General features: G+C 32.2%; 1 long non-coding RNA gene across 1 annotated transcript in view; it reads right to left on the bottom strand.

Annotated features, from left to right (window-relative positions):
- The window catches only part of LOC131273265 (uncharacterized), a 90,074-nt gene extending 75,543 nt beyond the window's left edge, over positions 1–14,531 (bottom strand). The window contains exon 1 of the long non-coding RNA XR_009180425.1: positions 14,344–14,531. This is a non-coding gene — a long non-coding RNA (uncharacterized lncRNA). The remainder of the gene's footprint in view (positions 1–14,343) is intronic.
- Between the last annotated feature and the right edge of the window lie 1,310 nt (positions 14,532–15,841).

Raw genomic sequence — 15,841 nt, 5'->3', positions numbered from 1 at the left:
TTATTATGTTTTAAAAAAAAAAAAACTAAACTTTTGCAAGGGATAATGAATGATAACATCCCTGAACCCCTAAACAAAACTGCAGTGTAGCCATGGTCAGAGCGATCTCCTGAAGTCACATGACATTTTCTGCACTTGCAAATCAAACCATTATTGAAATTTTTGAAATTAAAGGAGACTCTATCACTGTGGTTCAGGTCCTTTATATACATTCTTATTGCACAACATGCTTTTCCCTTGTAAAACTCATTAAAAGTGAAAATAATTTTATTTTGAGTTTGTCTCTCAGTTGATATAGCTCCACGAGGAAAAGGATTTTGTGTTTTTGTGTATTGGGTTTCCAAATTCTTGTAGGCTCTTAAACAGTGCCTGGTCCAAAGCAAGTGTCAAAAAATATTTGTTGGGTAAACTAAGTCAATGAGTGAGTAAATTTTAAAAAGTATATAAAACAATTTTATATGATTATATTTTATATATAATTGAAAGTTACTGGGCAAAGACATGGTGAGAGTAACGGAATTTCCCAGTGAATGGTAACTACTCTGATTTTTAAGAAATACAGTCAAATCTCCATATAAGAAAACATGTAGCGAGTGGGGGTAGCTCAGTGGTTTGAGTGGCTGCTTCCCATATATTATACAAGATCCTGAGTTCAATCCCTACTACCTCTAAAAAAACAAACAAACAAACAAACCAAAAAAACCCACAAGACAAACAAACAAGCAAACAAACAAACAAAAAAAAGACCACTGCATGACCATGGAAATATTATTTTAGATAGCCCAGCTGTTGTTAATTTAAATACTTCTGGTCTTTAATTATGCTTCGGTTTTACTGATGATGTCACCAACTTGGTAGCATATGCATTCTAAGTAGCATATTCAGACAAACAGACACAACATATTTATATGGGCATCATTTATGAGTAGAAAAATATGTGAATGAATTATTTTTAAAGTATATCTAATTCTAATTACTAAAAAACCCATATCAGTAAGATTTTCCACCATTGCTCTAATCAAGCAGAATATACTTATATTTAGCAATTCATGTGTGAACTGAAATCTTTTAGAATTATCAGGATCCATGATATCTTCAGGTAAATGCTAGACTCACCTGTGTTAAAATTACATTAGCTATTAGCTAGTATTACTAGATTTATAATAGGATTTATATAATGATTATATATATTTTTTTAAAGTTTTCCTTGCCAGGTGTTTCCCCTAGATTTTTTCCCAAAAATTATTTTGAATTTTAACTTTCTAATTTTCCATTTTGTATCTTTCAGAATTTGAACATTCTTTATTCATCAGACCATATTAATATTTTCTAAATTTATTCTCCAAATACAAAGAAAGAAATATGAAATTATAACTCACTGGAAAACTTTAAGTGTCAATTCTTTGTAGTGGAAGCCCAATGTATTTTGCCAATATAGTTCATGCTGAGATTGAAGGATGGGAGGGATGGTGGGAGGGAAAATTACCTGATACCTAAAAATGAAACAAAATCAGGCAGTCTTGCAACAGAGTGACTGAAGTATGTGGAAAAATCAGACATATCAGCCATGCCATGTGGGAATAGCTACCTGAGATGTGAGCAGATATTCCGCGTGGGCAATTGAGCTGGCAAAGCCCGCGTGTGGACAAAGACGCTAAGACCAGGGAGGCCCAGGAGAACTTTTCAGGTTCAGAACAGAGAACCGCAAAGAAGCAGTCGAGTTCAAGCTGGAAGAGCAGCACGTTCCTCCCTGGGGCCGCGCCATCCACGGCGCTAGGCTAGACACTTGCTATAATAAATGTTCTGTGTAGGTACAACTGTATATTTCCAGTGATTCTAAAAATATAATCTAGGTAACCAATATTCAGAAGAGAGTGGTTGACACGATGGGTCCGAAATAATTTGGCCCTGGATAATTCTTAGGTTACTGATTATACTCTGAGGTAGGAGTCATCTCTGGTACTAAATTTTGCAGAAAGGTTTTTCCTATGCTAAGCAAAAGAGGTCATTTCATGAGTTCCTAATTAAAGACTTGATGCCTAGAGAGAAGAAACAGAAACTCAAGACTTTATAGGCAGCTCAAAAATACAGCAGCTTCCAAGAGTTCAGTCTCCCAAACAGTCTAACTCCTATGGTAAGTGTCCTTGAACTTGGGATGAGTACTGCTACTCTGGAGGATTTCTAGGAGATGGGATGAGATTACAATAAAACTCAGACTCACTAAATTAGAGTGAGATAGAATCAAAATTTGAATATAACTTATATATACATAATATTTGTTTCAAATGGTCTCTCATTTCTTGTAGTTTTTCATAGATCCTAGTTAAATTGCTATCCATAGTAATATTTTAACAGTTAAATGTAACAATGCCTGAATGATTTGTTTCTTCAAAATTTTTCTATATCTAGACAAAATAATCTGACTCTATAGTTCAAGATCCAGTGAAAGGAGCAAAATAAGTTTGAAAGGGAGTGCTTAAATAATTCAGTCATTTATCATTAGATGACAAATATTACACCTCATATGGAGTCAATAATTCAGACCCATCTCAGGAAATTGTGAAGACAAGCCTAAAGCACAGAGCTGCATGCTTACAAAATATGAAGCAGCTATACTGAAACATATAATGAGACTAGTATGTATATTGTAGCCTTCACTTTTCCAAGCCATCTCTTCCTGCACTCTTCGATGATTGGACTAAAGTGGAGCCTCCAACTCAGAAAATAATAGAGCAGTGTAGGGTAGGGCAATTAGATTGTAAGTAGAACCACGTTCAGAATAGGAAGCAGATGCATCCTATGAGAAAAACAAAAAGAATGTGAACTCTTGTCAGCAGCAAATTAATCAATCTCTTTCTTCTTAGAGGGTTACATTAAAACTATATCTAAAGTAGTTTGCAAATACTAAATTTGATGAGACTGCATGCAAGCTTAAAGGGAATACCTCTAGACAATCCTAAGAGAACTAGATTTTCCTTTGCTCCAAGGATATTAATGATATTGCAAATATTATCCTGCTGGGCTTTGGAGAAAAAGCCTCTGTTTTCTTGAGGGCTGGTGCCAGTAAATAACCCAGGTGCTGTTGAACTTCGCCAAAAGAATCTTCCTTCAGGAGTTACCAGAGGATGCTGGCATACAGAACACTTTGTATCCAGTTCTGAAGACAAAAACTCAAATAGTTGCTGCTTGCTATTTGAATGCTCCCTCTATTTCTTTTAAAGAAACAAGTATTTTTTTTCAATGTATCAGTTTAAAATCTTCTTATACATCAAACAGTAAATTTTTATGGAGTTAACCATACATATTATGTAGAGATCATCCAGTAAAAATCCTTTAAGGATAGTTCCTGTATTACTATTAAAGAGAAGAGTTTTGCTCATCCTTTGTCAATATCTTATATAAGTAGTCAAGTACTCTGTTTACCTGCTGCAGTTACATCCAACTAAAAACATTTGAGCCTCTACTTCTAAAAGCCTCTCTGGTGCAAAACAGCTTTTCTCCTGACCCAGCAGAGCCCAGCCTGAGTGTTACTGTGTAATTTACATGGTCTGATATTTAAAGGAGGGAGAAAAGAGTTGACTGTGGGTACAATTTAGTTGAAGACATTTTCATTTCAGAAAAAAATATATAATTCTTTGGATAAATGTATCTATGTTAACAAGTGCTTTATCATAGTACTCAGCGATTTTGATTCCTCAAGGCCAAGTATTAATTATAAGAAGGAAAACAATACACTGCATTTTACCTAAGCTAAATTCATTTCTTGCATGAGCAAAAATTTACTTTAACCTCCAGCACAGAATAACATATTTGGAATATGTACCTCAGGGTAAGCATTGCTTTGCCCTTTACATTCTTTTTGCTTCTCTGTTGAACCCTCAACTCTAAAACTCATACTAAACCATATTGGTGGATATATAAAGTGCTTCTGTAAAGACATTGTTATAAAATGAGAATTTCATGTAATAGGACACCTAATTAGAAGGTTATTGAGATTAGACAGAAAACCTGTGTTCCAGTCATGGATTTACCACTAAATCTGGAATAGTTTGCAGAATTACACGTTCTGATTTCTTTATTAGTAAAACAAAAAACAAACTAGTGTACAGTGCCTCTGCAAACCTGTCATTGATGCATACTGATTTTCAGTATGATAATAATACAGTTGAAAATTCCAAAATGTATATATGCAGTAAAAATGCAATACAAATGTGAGTTGGTATTCTAATTTTATGTTTTCACCTATATTCCTTCCTTTTGTTCCTTTTGTGCTCATTTGTGAAATGCTAGCAGAAGTTCCTTTGGACTACCAGACTGCAGCTCCTTTGCTTGGCTGGAAGAATACAGTTGAAATTAAAGGCAGCTTTAGACTTCTGGAGCTCATCAAGAAAAAAGGCAAAAGCTGCTTGTAGAAAGTAATGTTCTCCCAAAGAGTCTTCTTTGTGCCACAGAAGGCTAATGTGGATATCTTATCTAGCATGAAGCATCCAGGATATCAAGAGAGCAGGGGAGTCCTGAATAGAAATGAATCCAATCATTCCTACAGGGAGGATGCCAGAGATTTCTTTTTGTTTCTCAAAAACTGCTATTCATGGTAGGATATTAGAACAGAAATCCTGACCAATTTGTTAAGCGGAAAATAAATCTATGCAATGCAATGAATATTTATTTAATTGTATAACTTGAGAATGAAGCCAAATTTTCCTGAAAACACTTTTAGAAGAGCAAAATGATGCAGGCTAGTAAGGCATGAAGGTAGCACAGCTCTATTTTGACTTCAAGAAAATAAAGCCCTACTTATTTGTTTTCTCCCAAATAGTGAAGACTCATGATTTGACACAATTATCCTGGGCTTTAAAAATGTGTGCCATTCCCATTTCTGCCAGTAGAGTTCCTATCCTTTTCCAAAAAAAATGTGCCCCACTGCAAACTCAGTCTGCCCCACTTCTGCCAGCAGAGTAGAATATTCTCAGAAGATGCTACGAAGTTCAGGCCAGTAATTCAGCATGTTTCACAGGTGATGGCTAATACATTGGACCAGGCACACAGCTAAATTCATTCTCTTCACCCATTGCTAATCTAACCTCTAACAAATAATGTCAGTACCTACAATGGTCCAAAAAGATAGTAATGAAATACTAAACCATCCAGTGGGGGAAATGGGCCTTCAAGCCAATATGCATAATAAGGTGAGTTGCGTGCTATAATAGAGTATGCACCAAGTACAATGGAGGCACTGAGAAGGTAACATAATTCATATTGTAATGAATGAGGCAGACACAAGGAGGAGCTGACCTAAGAATTCAATTTTTATGGATGATTACGAATAAAACAGGTAAAATCTTAAAAGAGGAGGACAAGGAGAGTCAGATTACTCTTCCCTAAAATGGCTGTGATCATATGCTGTTAACAACTCTTCATAATCTCCTTATTACTTCTAAGTCAGTTACAAATTCCTAAAACTAGCATAGAAAACCACCTACGATGTGATTTCAACCTAACTTTCAAGACTTACAAATATTCTCTATAAAATATGACTAATCATTTTCTAGGCCAAAACAAACCCAAACAAAAAATCTACTCTCATTATTATTATTATTATTATTTTTGCTCTTTACTCTTTTGCCCATATAAAATACTCTGTCAAATATTTACATATTTTTAAAATATAGTTCCAAATTATTGCTTCTTTAAGCAATAATTCCCCCCATTGGGGAAGGGACACTTCACTATTTGCTTCTATATTACTATAATTTTTCTTTACACTTAAAGGACATATCACACATTGCCTGGGTTTGAGAACACCTGTTTCCATGAATTTTCCCTCTACTAGGTTATGAGCACACAGTGGTGAAGAAACATGTCTCAGTTGTATATTGTGTCCCTCACAGCCTAAATAAACAGTGTCTTTAAAACATTAGTTTTTCAGTAAACTGTTGACCAATATATAACTTGATCAATAATTTGTCCTAAAAAATAAAGTTAAGATCATTTTGTTCTAGTAAAGAAAGTAATTCAATATTTCAACTCTAGACATTTGTGATTTTATACAATTCTTTAGATATCTCATTGCTAAACTTTAGCCCTAGAATTCCATGATTTTATAAAATTCTTAGTTATATCACTTTTAATCTAATACAGCATTGTCCAGAAAACAAACTAGAAAAGCTAGACTCACCACAAAAGCTGAGGGTTTGAATAGAATTTCAGTATATTAATCTCATGAAATTTTAGTAACAAAATACATGTGCCAAGGTGGAAAATATTACTATCAGTTCTAAAAAGGCAAATTTCCATATTACTCAAGGTAAAATCTGCTTTCTTTTGAAAGAGCTCCAAGCATTTGAAGATGAGAAGCAAAGAACAAAATGTTCACCCAATTTATATTCCTCTAAGTATACTGAGGAATAGATCTTATGGTTAAAGCAGAGAAACTAGGTTAAAAGTTTTGGAGTAGGGAGTGACATATATCTTAATCCTCGGCATTACCTTTTTAGACAACATTTAATCTATAAAAAGGAGTGAGGAAGCATGCCTTTAAATTTCATTTTCCTCTTGGCCACTTTATGTTTATAAAATGCTTTCTTAAAACCAAAGAACTTCCTATAATACTAATGGGTGGGCATATTTTAGTTTTAGATTTCATAGTAGCATCAAAAGACCTCTCTGGTTTTGTTTGGTTTTGTTTTCTCCACAAGTTGATTCATTGTCTAAGTGCCCACCAAAGGCCAAGTGAAGGGTTTCACTTAAAATGCTACATACCTAAAAGACAATAAGGGAGTTAAAATTTCAAGTTAGAAATGTCACAATGGGCATATGTTTCCATTCATAAAGTATGTCTTGATCACACACAAGCTATCCTCTGTCATCTGGCTCTGCCCCATTTGAAATTATTCTCTGCTATTAATTAGAAGTGACTACAATTTGATTAATCTCAAACATGTGTCACATATAAACAATGTAGAGAACTGCACTCAATATTTTTCCACTTAGAGTATGGTTGGTGTTCATCAAAAAATGTGAAATATATATTTTTAAAACAATCTGAAATCTAATCTTATCAAACTAACTTGGAATATTGTTAATATAACATGTTCCAGCTCATTTGAAGTGTTAAGTTCACAGAAGCACCTAATTACATAAGGTTTTTTTGGACTGAAAATGTAAAATTTGAGTTTTTCTCATCCATTTTATTTCCAGCACTCATTTCTGTGATCTGTGTCTTCAACTTGAGAATTCATCTGGTCTGGGTCCCTGTTTTGTTTCTGATTTTTTGACAAAAGCTTCCCAGGAGCTACGAACTCACAGTAGACAAATTCCCAGTGACTTTGCTTAGAGAAGGGAAAGTTTCAAGTAACAAGGGGAAAATATCACTTTTGCTTAATTTAAATTATCATTATTGTTATTATAGGATGTGAACTAAAACACTAATATTTCAAAGTGCTAATTAAATTTCTACAAATGCAATATCTCTGACCAGATTATAAAAGAAAACTTATGTGATAAAATACTTGTTATGTGAGAAACCATGATTCCATTTAGGTTTTTCTATTCAACTTTCTAACAAAGGAAAAAAAAAGTGTTTTTCTTTCTTAATACACAGCCTGCAATAATAAGTGAAATATAATCCTAATTAATTTTTCCTACAGCTGTATATGAATCAATAGCTACAACATCCCAAAGGAAACACACACAGCAGTCCTCCAGGTTCCTAATGAATGCAAATAGACTGACCTTTTTCTGACAACTATGAATATTGTTCCACAATTTTACCATTAAAATTGCTGCCATCAGCAATTCATACAGCAAACATGGAGGCCACAATAGTTGTAAATAACTATTCATTATGGTAAGAAGGAAATGAATAAACTAAGCCTAAACTATACAACTTTTAAGCTCCAGTCTGATTTTCACATTTCAATGTCTTAAATGTTAACTTACTCCACATTACTTCTTACTTCTCTATATCAGAATACAATAAATTAAAATAACTCAGTCTTTTAGGTCATTTAATTGAGGTTAATTTTATTTATTTGTAAATAAAGTTAAAATATCTCAATCGACGGCACTGCAAAGATCTAAATATCACATTGTAATTAATAAGAGACTCTGTCAAGAGACTATTCTGCCAGAAATATCTGGCATAAAAAAAATATGTGCAGAATATCCTATTGGTGTACTTACCTCAAGACACAATACTATTCATGTAATGAGCATGTGAATGAATTTGAAAGCTTGAAGAAAAGATAATGCTGTAGGGGTGATACATCTGGGAACCTGAGAAGACTTAAATTGCATTGTCCTTTTTGACTGAAGAATCAGTTTGTTCCAGAGTACAATAAAATTACATGTACATATGCTAAATCATATTCGATATCGTACAAAATTTCACTATTGACCTGAAGATTTCTTATTAAGTAGAAGAAGTTAAACTCAAATTTTATAAGAAAGGTAGTTAAATATCTTAAAGTTAATTCTGCTGGTCTTAGATCTACATATTGAAAACTCCCATTAAGTTTCACTGAAGCCCAAGAATTTATCTAACCTGTAGAACTCATTAAAAACAACACCTCAAATGTCAACAAGTTGCAAAATGGAGTCACAGGAAGCATTTTCTACATCCATACAATTCCAAAGTGTTTTCTCCATTCCCTGTTTGCATTTAATTTTCATATTTGCTGATATGGTACTAGAGAGTACCATCACATGATTATTTGATATCCCAAATATATATTAGTGACATGAGTTTGCATATATTTATGGAGTGATATTAATTTACTTTGGTTATTAGCTGTATTGTTATTTTAGTACAAATTCTATTTTCTATACTTCCAAATACCAGAATTGTTTTGAACGCATTCGACAACTTCTTGAAATAGTGAAAAAATATTCTAATGAATGTTGTTTGACAATATCATGCATAGATTGCATTTTTTAACTGAATTAAACAATCTGTACTTGATGACATGTCTATTCTCTCACACCTGTAATGCTTTTATTTTCAAAATGAATCCCTGCTACATCTCACTCAATATTGATCTTTAAGGCATTTTTCCCCAATCCTTTTCCCAGTGTGGTCACTGAACAGTATCAGAGTTCAATAGGAAGATCAGCTGCTCATCCACTTTTTGCTAAAGCAATTTGTATTATGGATTTATTTTAGCAGTCTACAGTGGCAGTTGCTGTTTTTACTATTTAAATGCTTTGATTATCTGACCTTGCTTACTTTATCTTTCTAAGTGCTGTGCATGGGCTTTAAAATTGATCAATAGCAGGGGATTCCTCTACAAGATTATGTTGAAATCAATCTCAATTCAGATTTTTTGGATTTTATGTTTATTACTTGATCTGTCCTAATTATGTTCCTTATTTTAAGAAATAAGTTTAAAACACATACTTGATTACACAGGTAAGTGTTTTCTATTTAAAGAGTCACTCACTTGTTATAAAATTAACCTATATCTTTATGTATTATTTTATTCATTACGGTAATGTGAAGAAGGTGATAATTCACTCCTAGATATTGTACTTCAAAACTTTTGCAGTATGAAAACACAGTCCTATTCCATTAAAGGAGGAATTGATATTTACATATTTGCCAGTAACTAAAAACTCTGAAGCATGTTAATGTGCCATATTAATTGCAACAACTGTAGGATTTCAATAAGCACTTTCTCTCTCTCTCTCTCTTTATATATTAAACACATAAAGGGTTTGTAAGATTTTTTTACAGAATAAATTAAAGCGCTATGGAAGAAAAGTCAAAGCAAATTCTCAAGAGCTCTATTTTTTTGTATCTGTAGAAACTACATAGACCTATTCAATATCATAAGAAATTTAATAATCAATGTCATGAAAAATGTCATCAGTTTCATACATTACTAATCAGAAGGGACAGATCACTCAGTATTTCATTTTATATGAAAAAGGGAATTATATTTGAAGTCTAAAATTCTTTGAGTAATTTTAAAATTGTATATGTACTTTTAGAACCAAAATTCTACATTAATTTTTCAATGATTTTGAAAAATATAATTCTTAAAATGAACTCTATCAGACAAACTTCATGGACTATGACTTCTCTTACATAAGAATTAAAACCTGTTGCTAAGTTTTTGGTCTAATGTAATCATACTTCATATCTTCTTGGCTTAAGTAGTGCTATATAGCTCCTAAATTTTATTTTGGTTCCATTTATACTAATGTTAGATAATTCAACATTATGAAATGGAAGAAATGCAGAGATGTGAGTTAATGTAATCTTTTCATTCCATTTTTCAAAACTAATCTGATGTCAAAATATCTGTCACCACCTCTTAAGATTATAATGAAATATTTTCCATTGTGTATACAGTACAAAATCTGCAATTTGATCCAATGACCAAAAAGTCAAAGCAATAAGGAACTTGAGGTAAATAAACATATGATTATATACATGACAGCTGCAGTATGTTCACCTGTGCAAATGAACTATTTTTACAACCATAATTTTTTAAACTTTCCCAAGATTATAGAAATATTGCATATGCCCAATAGATATATATTCATATTTTCAGACTTTGAAGATATTGACCAAAATGATTTAGTATTACATAGCCTTGATGCCAGAGTAAATCATAGATGATTATTATAATTATTTTTCTTCTGTGGTTTAGCTTAAGTAAAATGCAAGGTACATGGGTAAAATAAAACTATCACAAAATAATTCCTTAGATGCATGCATGGGGTTAACATAGGAAAATTAAGATTTCTGAACATGAAAAGAAAGAGGAAAATATGAAGTTTAATTACCAAATAGCTGTCATAATGTTATTTCCAAAAACTGTTACAACCAGAGAGTTTCTTTCTATTGTTGATATAGAATAGTATCTGAGGGACCTCATTTTCCAGAAAGTTATGCATCTCTGCAGAACACAACCCTGGCAAAACATGTCCATACTTTTTTCCTCAAGTGGGTAAATGTTAAGAGAGAAGAATCCAAGTTTCATGATGCAGCAACACAAAGCTGGGAAGTGAAAATTATGTTGCAGCAGAGCCTTGAAAATATGACTGTAAAAGTTAATCAATAAAATGTCTATTCCTGTCTATTCACTGGAGGCCCCAGCTGCATAGCTTCACTCAATCGATACTACAAATTATTACGATTTCCAGGTTCCCACTGGACATTCAGAACAAATCTTTCAAGTGTAACAGGCTTATACTGAGTGGATGGTGTGTGTTTTCTACATTTCATTCAAAAAGAGGAGGGGAAAAATAAAAATCTAAATCCTAGTTGTTCTTTAAAAATTCAACTTTGTGGAACTATTAATTTGAGGTTCACATTTTAATATTAAAAAACTCTTCCCTTTGATTGCCATCATTTTTTCATGCTTCATTTTTTAAAACCTTTTTCATGTTAAAAAAATGAATAACCTGGCAATAGAGTTTGATGGTATTGGAGCCTAGCAAGTTCTGAATAATTATTCCAAAGTCAGTGAATGAAGAAATTTTAGATAATTGTTTATCAAAAAACCACTTAGAAATAGTTCCACTCTTAGAAAGGTAGAAAGAAGTAGGATGCTAATAATATTCCAAATTGTAACAGATTCCTCTAAATATAAATTCTAAGTATTTTTATGACCTATTACAACACATTTTCAAAATATGTTTGAGGTTTTCCATTCTTTCTCTTTTTCTAAAATAGAAAAAAAATCGTGATTTTAGAAATGACTTTCCCATATTTTGAAAAATGTCCCAGAATCCTGTGCACTAGTGAGCGCCTCTGCTTCCTGATGCAAAATTCTACTGTGATTTCCATCTCTAGAAACTCTACTCAAGTCTTTGACCATACATACCTTTATGCTTTATACGTTTCACCCTGTATCACTTAGTCGAAACTCAAAGACATTTCCAAATACAGGGATGATTGGTTAAGGGAACTAACCAATGTTTTCATGCTTTAGGATACCCGATGCTGCATTTCCTTTGACAGGCAAACAACAGGGCATCTGTCACTGCCCAATACTCAATAATTTGGTTAATTTGATCAATTCATGCCACCTGTTGACTGAGTGGGAAAAAAATAAACCTAACTTTTGTGTAGTAGGTCAAAAGGCCTTGGTTTTGTTTCACACTTAAACAATAGTCTATTTTTAACATTTCAGCACTGGTGCATCTAGCATGTAGGTATAGCTTGTAAAAATATGTTTAGGTTTATTTTTTAAAGAAAAGGTGAACTTGTTTCTTGTTTCTCCTAAGAATCATTATTGCTTTGGTCACCATCATTTCTCAGTCTCTTTATAACCTGACATTGCATGTAAAAAAATTAAATGGTATCATTTTCTAATGACATGTCATAATAATATTTGTAATGGCATTACTTCTAAAATAACCAGTTGCTGAACCATTGCAAGCAGTTTTTTAAAATGCTTTTACAAATCTAACCACTCTTAACTCTGCCTTAATATTAGTATACCTTGACAACAATTTCACATTATGAAAAAAATTCTATTTAATTTCATTATCAAGCTGTATTGGAAAATTAAATGGATAAAATATAGATCATGCATATAGAACTTAAGTTTAAGCATCCACTGTATTTTAACTGAATGAATCACTGTCCAATTTATTTACTTATAAAATTCACAATTGAAAACAAATCATTATATAGTAGTTTCATATAAAAATACTTGTTTTGTGATCATGTTGAATAAGTTGCCTTTATAAAGAAGTCTCACTGTAGAAAATTATTTTTGGCATTATTTTAAAAATAGTAAGTTAAAATCGATCAGTATTCTTAGCTTTATGTTAGTGTAAACAATCGTTTTTTATATGTTTCTTGTTCTCTAAACATATCTTAAGTACATCATCCCCCTAACATTAATTAGCTATATTTAAAGAGCATAATATTTATACTACTGGTACATTACTTTCAGCCATTCCCAAAGAAACTTTGTCCAATATGCTTTTAGTTCTTGGTACTGATTTTTACCTTTTACTATTTGCTAACTAATGGTACATTAATGGCAAACAGAGCTTGAGTATTTTATTTTAAATAGAAGCATGTAAAATGTCATCCTATATTGTAGAATTGTTTTTAATGCCTTATAACATTAAAATGTTGAACTGAAAAACAAATTCCTCACAAACAAATATCAAATAAATCATATTCCTATTTTAATATAATTAATTAGCTTTATCAACTATAATCAAAAAGTATTTCAACATTCATTATATGTAATATTTTGAAATCATATTGGCAAACATATCAATATGTGCAGTAAGTAATACAAGTTTACAATTTAGCTTCCAAGGATCAGTTGATATCAAATGTGCATTTTAGTTTTGGCTTTGGGACTGTGTTCAAAGATATAAGAGATGGGAGAATACGTTCCGAGGTATGTGTTTTACCTAGCTGTGATTACTCAATTTAACCAAAGTTCAGAGAGCAAGGTGTAATTTTTGACAAATACTCAAAAGAGAGAAAGAGAAATATAATGAGGGAGGAAAGGAAGAAGGGGGGAGAGGAGGAGAGAGTGGGGGAAGAGGGAGAGAGAGAGAGGGAGAGAGAGATTCTTCTAGGATAGTGCAATTTCATAATTATTATTTTTTAGCAGACTAAGAAAATCCAGGAAAGAGCAGAGAGGATAAAACAATTATGAGAACACTCAAAAAACACAAATCCTTCAAAGTTTATTTGAAACCTGAAAACATTATATTAGATGTGGTCATTATATAAATATTTAGTATTTATTTATTTAGAAAATAAACACAAGATGTTACACTAATAACCATTTTCATGACTGTTTCAAAACTAGCATAGATCTTTACAGCTTTTCTTTCACTTCACTACTGTTCTTCTACTGCTTTTCTGCATAATCTCTCAATGGAATGACCAAAAATTCTATTCCAAATGTCTCTCTCAGTTTACTAGAATCTTGCTTAGAGCAGTTACTTTAACAAAAAGAAAGACAACTAGAGCCATATGTAACCTTTGGACTCCAAAAGGGGAAAGATGAGAATGCCATTGGCACATAGGTGTAACAGAAACACAGTGTATTCTTTCTCTTTGCATTCTACCTTGAACATTTTCTGGTAGTTAGCAAGAAAGTTGACCACCACATTATTTTTCAGAATCTGGACTAGGACTGTAACAATTTTCAATATGTGCCACTTCGGTTAAGAAATGTTCCAAGTTTAAAGTTCATCAAGTTTTGAACCAAACATTTATTATACAAGCTAGCACATTTACACATAACCTTTTGCAAGACAGAAGAGTTAAATATCTAGCAACTAAAGTCAAAAGGACTGACTTGATTTCAGTACATAAAGTAAAACTTTCTGAAATACTAAAAAACAACTCACTTGTAATCATTTTTTTTCTTCTTCAGAAGCAATAATCCCTTCTGTCACTGTCTTCAGCTCTGCCTGGGTTTTTCTACTGTTCTGTTCTTGGCGAACTGTTTCTGCTATTTGCTCAGTTAGCTGCTCTTGAGTAGCTTTCAAGCTGGATTCCATTAGAAGTTTTTCATCTTGACTGGCAAGTTCTTGGGCTGAAAGATAAAACAAGAACATTGCCTTTTTAAAAAACCAAGCTAATATGTGTTCTTTTCTTTTGTTTTTGGTTGAAATTTAATGCAATGCAACTTGGAAGATGATTTAAACAGTTTCTTGTCAAAATACAAGCTCATACATTCAATTCTCAGATTCTTTTATTTAAAGCCCACAAAAACAAATGTATGTATGAAAGAATACAAGATGTAGGTCAGTAATCTCAAGTTTAGAAAACATCTGTATTCAAAAATTAGATGTCTTAATCAGAAAACAATTTGCTGAGTTTATTTGTGAGACTTCTCTTGTTTCCTAAGTGTATTGTGAAAGAATAATGCTGATATCCTGTATTATTGGTACTTCTTTAGTTTAGGACTTAGTCGTGTGTGAATATATAGCTATATATACATATATATATTCACAGGGACAAGACCGATACACTTATAAATTATGCCAAAATGATTGTTCTCCACTGATTTATTTTCACGTATATTTATATTTAAGCACTTTTTCAAGGTCATCCAATAGATGGCAGTCTTTCATTAGACCAGCACAGATGTAAGCAGTATGCTTCAAGCTCTCAGAAAAATAAGTGATTTAAGACAAAGACATTTTTCCTTTGTTCTTTGTTGACTGTATTCTTAGAGTTATATATCTGTGCATTTTGTTTGACTATTTCCCCTTTGTAAAAGTGTTTATCTATTTTTTTTCCTATTGTCTCAAATATACATTAGCAAAGATGAATGTGATCCAGCATTTTATTTTTAAATCATGTTTGGATATATATTTATACACATTATACCATACAGTCCATATTTAAGATACTTTGAAATCAAACCTGATATCTAATTTACTGCATTAAAGAGAATTATACTTTATCAAGATCAACAATTTTAATTTTTCTTTCCAAAACATAAGTAAAAAGCAAGAAGAAATACTTAAAGGCCACCAAATCAATAGAAATAGCAGTGGAAAAGGCCCATTTTAATAAAATTTTAATAAAAAGAACTTTTCCTTTTTAATGATTCTCATTTAACGTCCAAAAAATGGTGTTTATATTAAGTTCAATAAAGCTGGGAGCCAATATATTACAGTCTTACATCAGAAGTATCTTTTACTGGCAACCTCATAAAGAAGATACTCCATATAAATATTCTGCATTTATCATTCATCTCTGAAGTTAAATGATGTCTCCCTGATAAATTAGATCTAGGAATATCTGATTCTCAGTCCTTATTTATAGATTTTGAGCAACTGAGTGCTTATAGTTCAATAAATACGTGCATACATCCTTACTTTTTTCTTGCAAGGG

This window comes from Dasypus novemcinctus, chromosome 14 (assembly GCF_030445035.2).
Source record: "Dasypus novemcinctus isolate mDasNov1 chromosome 14, mDasNov1.1.hap2, whole genome shotgun sequence".
In the NCBI taxonomy this organism is placed as follows: Eukaryota; Metazoa; Chordata; class Mammalia; order Cingulata; family Dasypodidae; genus Dasypus; species Dasypus novemcinctus.
The sequence above is the reverse complement of the archived record's forward strand: the minus strand, read 5'-3'. Positions and strand labels throughout refer to the sequence as shown.